This window comes from Tiliqua scincoides, chromosome 9, assembly GCF_035046505.1.
Source record: "Tiliqua scincoides isolate rTilSci1 chromosome 9, rTilSci1.hap2, whole genome shotgun sequence".
Classification (NCBI taxonomy): Eukaryota; Metazoa; Chordata; class Lepidosauria; order Squamata; family Scincidae; genus Tiliqua; species Tiliqua scincoides.
Genome location: NC_089829.1, coordinates 20,933,301 through 20,941,231, shown reverse-complemented (window position 1 = coordinate 20,941,231; position 7,931 = coordinate 20,933,301). Strand labels below are relative to the sequence as shown.

At 49.7% G+C, this 7,931-nt stretch overlaps 1 protein-coding gene across 2 annotated transcripts in view; it reads left to right on the top strand.

The window, feature by feature from the left end:
- The first annotated feature begins 573 nt into the window (after nucleotides 1–573).
- Nucleotides 574–7,931, top strand: part of CCDC102A (coiled-coil domain containing 102A) — a 46,476-nt gene continuing 39,118 nt past the window's right edge. For both annotated transcript variants that reach the window (XM_066637686.1, XM_066637685.1), the window contains exon 1: nucleotides 574–700. The gene's annotated coding sequence lies outside the window, so the exon portion shown is untranslated. The remainder of the gene's footprint in view (nucleotides 701–7,931) is intronic.

The following is a 7,931-nucleotide window of genomic DNA, read 5'->3' as shown; positions in this document are numbered from 1 at the left end:
CTCAGCAACACAGCTGTGGGACTGCAGCTGCTGCAGAAGTCCATTCTAAAGTGAGCCTAAATGTGATGCTCATTTTTTGCATTGATTTTCCATATTTAAATATTGTAGAGAGACTCGGGAGTGTGCTTGGTTTTCCATATTACTGAATCAAGCTGCCAACGCCAAGCCGGCAAGTAGAGCTGGGAAAGACTGGTAGACCTGGGCTCCAAAAACTTTTCTGGCTGTTGTCACCCTCCCCCTGCCTTGTTTTGCCCCCATTCTGTCCGTCCCCACTCTGTTTCACCCCCTCCCTCCTTGGAAAGGGCCCAAGAGGAACTTTGTACCCCCTGATAAACTTCCTCTTAGAGGCCCTGATTGAGATAACGCGGAACTCCAGAGTCCCAGCCTTGCGGCTACCGCGTCACGTGTGAAAGCGCGGCCTGGGCTGCGCCAAACCTTCCCCCAGACTAGGACGACCCCCGTCCTGTCCCGTTCCCCCCCCCCGCTTCCTCCTCCTCCTCCTCCTCCCTTTCCCTTCTGCTCTCCAGCTCCGAAGGGGAGGAGACTCAAAGTTCTCCTTCTCCTTCTGGAACTGCGGCGGCCGCGGCCATCCCATCCACTCGGGCTCGCCTGGAGTGGTTCAAACCCCCGACGGGAGGGAGCCGATCCCGGCCACCCGAGGGGTGGGAAGGGAGGTGGAGGAGAAGCCGTGCCAGGCGAGGTGAGAGGCGCAAGGATCGGAGTGGAGAGGAGGAGGGCGCCTGGACACGATCCTGCAGGGAAGACAGGCGCCTTCCTTCCTTCCAGGGCGGGCATGCAGGAGCGTGGGGCGCACGGGTGGAGATGCCCCCGGGGAGGGGGGCAGAAAGTCCCCCAGCTTTTTTGCTGGGACTTTCGAAAGGAAGGGGTTAAGCGCGCTGGGGCGGGGGGATCCTCGCCCCCCCCCCGTGGCGCCCGCACTTTCTGTCCGCGCTGCCTGCAGAGTGTCCGCGCGGCAGGCGCGCGAGCAGCCGGCAGGGCGCAGCGCCGGGGAGGGAGGGAGGTGGACGAGCCGCGGCGTGTGCGGGCTGGCCCAGCTATGCGCGGGGTGGGAGCGAGCGGACGCTGGAATGGGGGAGGCGCGGAGAGAGACCCCCCCGCGGCCCAGAAGGGGTCACTCTTGGCCACAGCTGGCTGGGCGTGGCCTCGCAGTTTGCGAGGGGGGCTTGGAGGGCCAATGAACGGAGGAGGGTGGACCCAGGTGGGGGAGGGCGGAGTAAGTGGCACCCCCTCCTCTTCCTCGGAGCCGAGTTGGCTGGGAGGAAGGGAAGCAGCTTCTTTCCCGCCCATCCACCTCCCCCTCCCCCTGCCCCTGGAGGGCCAGCTGTGCTTGACATGGTGGGGCAACTGCAGGGGGGTGGTGGTGCTGAGTGTCTGTGGTGACTCGTGGGTCGAGGCTGCAGCAGATCTGGGAGGGAACCTTTCACACACACACACACACACACTGCTGCCTCCTCGATCCACAAGTCACCGTAGACACCACCACCGCACTGCAGTTGGTGGTAGATGGGGTGTGGTAGGCAGGGAGGCAGGTGAGGCAGAGCCTCACCACTGGAGTCCTTTGACAAGCGCCGCCAGCCAGCGTGTGAGGCACTCACAACCCATGCACACAGAGCATGGAGAGCATGGAAAGCGCAGACACATGGGTTGTGAGTGCTTGAGCACTTCACATGACATGGCGGTGCTTTTTGAAAGACTCCAGCAGGAAGGCTCTGCCTCACCTGCCTCCCATCCACCACACGTCCCTGACACACACACACTCCCATCTCTTATATAAACTGTTTGAGATTAATGCCTGGGGTTGTGAGGCCCCGCTCCAGCCCTCCCCAGGGCTCTCTGGACTGCAGCCAACGGGTCACACCTGGTCCACCAACATATTTTGACTGGTCCTACAAGCCAATAACATTATCATTACATGCAGAGGCATGATTAGATGCCCTGGTGCCCGGGGCAGTGACATCATGTCACATGACATTGTGACGTCACTATTGGGTTTCCCTAGAGGAGGAGGTCTGGTGGCTTTGCACCCCATCCCTTCTCCTGTGGAGGCTCCCCCTTTCACGAAGTGAACAAGGTCACCAGCACCTCCTCCTCCCAAGAAATCTGGAAGTGACTGCCTTACACGTTGCACCCCCAACGGCATAGCACCTGGGGCAGATGCCCCTCAGGCTCCACCCTAATTACACCTCTGATCACAGGCCTACAAAATTGAGGGTCAGAAAAGTTTTTCCCAAACTTTATGGTGGTTTGCTATGAATTTGGGGTGCCGATTCCAAAAATGGCATCCGTTTTGCCCTATCACATCTAGTTTTGAACATATAGTATAGCCTCATTAGTGAATGGTTCAAGCAGCTTCCTCATGAGGAAGCCTTGGTGTAGGCTTCCTCATGAGGAAGCTGCTTGAACCATTCACTAAAGAGGCTATGCCATGTCTCCAAAACTAGATGTGATAGGCAAAACAGATGCCATTTTTGGAATCGGCACCCCAAATATACCCAGGAATTGGTGTAACATTTAAGGAAGCAAAATGTGTGCTGGCCTGTGCCATGAGCGCCTTCCAGTCCTTCCTCCTCTCCTCCTGCCCACTACCTGGTGTCTTCAACTTCCTGTTAGCTGCAGCAGCTTCTGGGCTCGGTCACTCTTTCTGTTTGTGTGTGTGTGTGTGTGTGAGAGAGAGGACAGCTCTGCAGCTGCAAATATTTGCCTCCTATTGTGGACATGTATAAAGTGGACATATATATTATTTTCTATAATTGATCTGCTCCAGCTTGTAAGCAAAACTGAGCGATGTGACCCTGGCATCTGAAAGTTTGGGCACCCTGGCCTTAGGTGACACCTTGATGCCATCCCTGAGTGACAGTCCCAAAAATATAGTAGTTTGAGAAGTATTCTGGTGCAGGAGACACTTTGCATGAGCATCTCAGTATTAATCTAGCACTGGATTTGTTTCTAGAACTAGTTTGTGATCCTGAAAACTGAGTTCTTGCAGCAGAGATGGAAAACTAATCACGCAGGATGGAAAGTCAGCAGCAGCAAAGTAGTTTTAGAATGATGCAAGATTAATTATCACTGTTTAAGGCTGCACACATATGCATTTACCTAGGAAGAAGTCTCACTGAATTTGTTGAGACTTCTGAGCAGACGTGGCAAGACTTCTGCTGTAAAAGCACATTTCTTGAGACTTTTAATGGTTCTTTTGGAAAAGAAATTAATTGTAGCACCTACAGCTTTCTCTCCACCACCTTGGGATCCCTTGCAACAAGTGTGCGTTTCTTGTCTGGGGATCGGTGCTAAGGAAGCTGCAACAGAGCTCCTGTGATGTACTTCTGAAGACAGTATTTGGTGACGAAGGCCTCTTTGGCATCCCTGCAAGCCAGCAACGTAGAGGTGCATTTCAAAATGCAAGAGTTCCTCCTGACACCCTATTCTGACCACTATGCAAGAACAGCAAAAATCAACATTCAATATCTCTACTAGAAGTCTATACTTTATCTATACTATTTCCTCACCTGCCACTTATTCTTCCTTTGGAAATTTATTATACTAGTGCATTTCAGTCTCCTTGGACTTACAGTAGCAAAATAGCTGGTGTAGATTGGAGGAGACCCATCAGGGAAGTGGAAGCTTTTGCCAAATTAAGAGAATGAAAGTTTCCTTCCTTTGAGAAGGTCCCTGTAACTGCCTCACCATCCCCATAGGATACAGCGCATGCTCCTTTGGCACAGCTGCATCAGCAGGGGGGCTTTAGTTAGGATTGGGCCTTTAGTGTTGTTACATGCTTACTCAGAAGTCAGTTACACTGTATTCAGTAGGGCTTACTCCCAAGTAAAGTTGATTGGATCATAGTGTGACAGACCACTGCATCCTGGACAACTGTGTCCCGGTATTGGACATTTGCATCTGTTCTTTTTGTGTCCCCGACATTTATGTCCCAATATTATATATAACATTTATGTCCCAATTATATATATATAATTTAAATATAATAATTTAAAATATATTATATTTTAAAAATGCCAATGTAGGGTTAGGGATGGATTAGAGCAGGGGTCTCCAAACATTTTGGCCAGAGGGCCGCATCAAATATCTGTCGTGGTGCTGAGGGCCAGAAAAAAATTGTAAATATAAAATTTAAATAAATAAATTAGAGATGGAACTTAGATGAGTGAACAAATGAATGAATGGGCTCATTCATTCAACCTCTCTGGCCCTCAGAACACCCTCCAGACACAACCAGAGCACAGCTTGATCATGTACAGTTGAGCGGCCAGAGGCTTTCAGGGGACAAGAGGCTGGCTGCGGGCCGGATAGAGGCTTATCACAGGCCACATCTGGCCCCCAGGTTGGGATTTGGAGACCCCTAGATTAGAGGTTTAGGATATGTAGTTTGTTGCCCAATTATAGCCTGTTGCCCATAGTGGGATGCAAATGAATGTGATGCAAAAAAAAGAAAGAAAAAGATGTGAATGTTAGGAATGTCAATGACCAGGATACATTTGACCAGGACAAGATAGTCCAGGATGCAAATACTCTAGAACCTTAGTGGTATTGGTATTAACAGATGCCCCAGGCAAATATCTCAGGTTGCCTTTTGTTGAACCTGATGCTTTTTCTCAGCTAAGGTCTGTTGAAAAAATTTCAAAGGCAACACCTGAGCATTCCTGCTCATGACATCACTGCACCTACTGTGGGAGAAGGCCTAGAGCTCTGCTCTCCCTCCAATACACCCCTATTTGCAAGCCTTGCAGTAATGTTTACTCAATACCTAAAGAACTACAGTGGCTCCATTTCAGTGTCCAGTTGCATCAGATGTGCTGAGGGAACATTGGCTTCTTGGAACGAAATTTTGCATGCCCTTCTCCAGTATGTGTGTTGTGAGGGCTTTTGTAGGAGACCAGCCTTCTCCCAGACCTGTGGCCTTTTGAGGTGAGATGATCACAGTGGAGTCCAAGACCACCTGCTCTGCAGCAATTTTGTGTACCATTTCCCCTGTTTGCTGCAGCAGTTAAGTCAGATTTAAGCAGTTAGGCTAACTTGACAGCTGTGGGTTGACCATCCTCTCTGCCATGTATTTATCCAATTCAGGCTCCCCAGAACCCTCCCATTAAGGTTTCCTGGAGCACTTTCCTGGCTTGGCAAGTTGCTGGTACTGCACTCCAATTACACGTTCTTCCAGAGTCTGAGTTCATTTCACCTCTCAGTACAGAAGGCACAAAGACGAAGTTGGAACTCTCCCTGAGTTCCAATGTCTGACCCATGCCACAGCAACCCTTGGCACTGCTCAGAAGCTCCTACAGAATGGAATAGAAGCATTCCAAGCATGTGTGCGACTGGGACATGTTGGCAGCGATTATTGCCTGTGGCAGAGAAGCAGCTATTTTGATCAGGCCTCCACTGGCCTGAACTCCATTTTCTCCACCTGCCATGGAAACAGGCAGGGATTATGGGTGCCCTGTGCCCAATTTCTACAGCCTGCCTGCAAAAACACCCCTGAATTCTATTACCTGTATAAATGATGCAAATGCTTGATATATTTTACTTTGCATAATTATGCAACAACTGGGAGGGTATAATTATTGGTATAATAAACCAACCATTTATTACATTGTTTGTAGCCTAGGGTTGGGGGGAAAGACTATACAGGACCCTGGAACTCTTATTCAGCAGTCCCTGCATGGAGCATGGAGATTTTACCAGGCATCTTCTGGCAAACTTGAGGGCTAGAAACTTGCTTCTTTTTAAAAAAAAAAAAAAGCTTAGAGCCGATTCTGATGTCACTGTGGCTGTTATGTGCTTCTGCAGAATGTAGCATTAGGCATACCTGCAAGTACACTGTCCACAACCTTTACCATTGCTGTCAATCAGTTCTGTCCTATCTCCCTTGTTGCCTGGAATACTCTCCCAGATCATCTGCAGGTTGCTTCCTCCTTGCTTCCTTTAAACCACTCCTCAGATCCGACCTTGTCCATAAAACCATTAGCACTAACCCCTGGTCCCTTTATCTTACCGCAATGAATCCCAAGTATTTGTACATGGTAGGACATAAAAAATTGCTTGTTCTCCACCACTGTCCACCACCCTGGCACCATTGTCCTCCCCTTCCCTCCCTGTTCTTTTTCATGTCCATTTTAGGCTGCAAGTCCTACCTTCTTTCTTCTTGCAAAGTGTCCTGCACACTGACGACACTAAATAAATAATCATCACAGATACAACAGAAGAGAGCACAACTAAGGGCCCAATCCTATTCAAATTTCCGGAGCTGATGCAACCTCAATGCTGCCTTGAGGTAAGTGAACAAATGTTCACACACCTTGAGGAGGTCTCCATGACTGTCCCCCCACAGCAGGATGCTGCACCCACCCCATTGGCACAGCTACATCAGTGCTGGAAAGTTGGATAGGATATGGCCCTAAGGCTGCAATCCTATCCACACCTAGCAGGGAGTAAGCCCCATTGATTATATTGGGACTTTCTTCTGAGTAGACATGCATAAGATTGGGCTCTAAACCTCTTATAGTTCGGTGCAAGGAGATTTCTGCAGCTGCAGGTTTTTTCACTTCTGCAATGGAAAGAAAGAAAATGGCCACAGCAATGAGTCTTGAAGCCCAAAATGACAGTTAGATTGCCCCCTTGTCACATGCATCCCCGCCTGTTGGCCTCTGTGCATTGAACTGGTATCCGAAGGTTTCAATATTAGGAAGACAAGAGTCTTCAGGAATTCCACCACCTCCACCCGTTTTCCTATTTCCATCCCAGACAAAGGAGTAAGGAAAGGGACTGCCAAGGCTGGGGTGGGAGGGGACTCTAAAAAACGTCAGCCTTTGTTCGCACAGCTGGATTACCCATTATGCTGGGCACGCTGTCACTTGGGCACCAGCCCAAGCAGGGATCCCATTTTGCTGCAGTGATAGCTCACCGAGTACCTCCCTTCTTGAGTTCTTGGATCTCTTAACAGGGGAGCAAAAAAGTGCTTTTGTTGTGCTTGCTTCTGAAGTGTCCCTTCAAGAAGAGTAGGGCTTGTCGCAGTCATCTGTCTGGTTTGATTTCTGGCATGAATAGTGGTGTTTTACTCTTGTGAGTGGTTATCCTGAACCTTCATGATGGCTGACTCCCTCTGATTTACTCTGGGGGAGGAAGAGCTCCTGAGACAGCATGCCAAGGGCTGCCCTCCCTTACTTAGTGATTTACCAGCCTCTGCTTCTCTCACTGCGTAGTTTGGAGAAGGTGAGGAAGACAGAGAGGAAGTGTGGAGGAAAGGAGGGTGGTGGACATCACTATAGCCCACAACCATCCTCTCCTTTGCACTTTCTCTTGGGCTTCGACCCCTCTTTACTTTCTGGTCCACAGAGGGGAGTAGAATGGGAGGCCACCTGCCAACCTGCAACCTGAGACAATCACCTCAGGTGGCCCCCTGGATGGGCTGGCCCTGGGAGAAGCTGACAGCTGGATGTGGCAACTCTTGTGCAAGCCAGCTGCTCTGAGAGAAGGAAAAACAGACTAAGTGCCCATGCCAATGCTTATGTCTGTCAGCACTGCATTTCTCCCTGTGGGCATTTCTCAAGTATGCACTGATGCACATAACCAGAACTGCATCATGTGCACCATGGAGATTCCATCAAGCCACCATGCCCAACACACCAATCAGTGGACCTATCTTGCTTGCAGGAATCCTGTGACTTACAAAGCACTGCCATTGCTAGAGGAAGCCATTGTCAGGAAATTCTTTCAGACAAAATACAGGGCCTCTTTCCAGACAACAACTGCCTTTGTAGACTGAGACATAAAATTATGCATGGGTTGTATGGTGTGGTCAGAGAGAAATTATTTTCCTTCTCACGCAACACCAGAACCAGAGGTCAAACTGATGGGAGAATTAGAACAAACAAAAGTAAACATTTATTTATTGAGTGTGT